Below are 1,015 nucleotides of genomic sequence, written 5' to 3'. Positions count from 1 at the left end.
TGGTAGATGTTGCTAAAAGTATTTGTGACATGAATCCTCCTGTTAACACCATTAACACTAAGTGCAACCCAGGGGTCCCCGGTACCATCAAGTATCTCACCCCAGACAGTCAGGGGAAGATGGGAGCAGGGATTCGGAGGGTTGAGGGAGTCTGGGATGGAGCTGCCCCCTCTGCCAGCCTGGCCTGGTCCAGGGAGATTTGGGTCACAGAAGCGCGGGTTCTAATGGGCCTCTTCCCCTGTCCTGGACCTCACCTGCATCTTTCTCTCACAGGTGCTCACTCTCTTTGCTTCAGCTTCACTATAAAATCATGGTCCAGACCTGGACAGCCCTGGTGTGAAGCGCAGGTCTTCATGAATAAAAATCTTTTCCTTCAGTACAACAGTGACAGCAACATGGTCAAGCCTCTGGGCCTCCTGGGGAAGAAGGTAAATGCCACCAGCACGTGGGGAGAATTGACCCAAACGCTGGGAGAAGTGGGCCGAGACCTCAGGATGCTCCTTCTTGACCTCAAACCCCAGATAAAGACCAGTGGTAAGTGTGGAATGGGGTGGGGAAACGGAGGCAGGCAGCAAGAGAGGGGAGGGAAGAGCACAGGTGGGGAGGGGCTTTAGGTGTATTTGTGTATTGATCATTGGCCCAACCATAGAGACACATGGGACCCAACGGGCGGGAAACGGCAAGTCCGGGCAGAAAGAATACAGGCCCCTAAATATGCAGAGCAACACTTGACCTATTGGAAGATGATGGACCTCTCAAGAGTGGAGGATGATGGCTTTGTGTCTGGATTGCAGGTCCTTCCACTCTGCAGGTCAAAATGTTTTGTCAACGTGAAGCAGAACGATGCACTGGCAGTTCGCCATCAACGGAGAGAAATGCCTCCTCTTTGACACAATGAACATGACCTGGACAGTAATTAATCATGAAGCCCGCGAGACCAAGGGGACATGGAAGGAAGACAGAGGGCTGGAAAAGTATTTCAGGAAGCTCTCAGTGGGAGACTGCGATCACTGGC

General features: G+C 52.3%; 1 pseudogene; it reads left to right on the top strand.

The window, feature by feature from the left end:
* The first annotated feature begins 273 nt into the window (after positions 1 to 273).
* Positions 274 to 1,013, top strand: LOC111534179 (annotated as a pseudogene).
* The last annotated feature ends 2 nt before the right edge of the window (positions 1,014 to 1,015 follow it).

Source organism: Piliocolobus tephrosceles, unplaced genomic scaffold (genome assembly GCF_002776525.5).
Source record: "Piliocolobus tephrosceles isolate RC106 unplaced genomic scaffold, ASM277652v3 unscaffolded_44695, whole genome shotgun sequence".
NCBI lineage: Eukaryota > Metazoa > Chordata > Mammalia > Primates > Cercopithecidae > Piliocolobus > Piliocolobus tephrosceles.
Note: the sequence above shows the minus strand (reverse complement) of the source record. Positions and strands in the feature narration are given on the sequence as shown.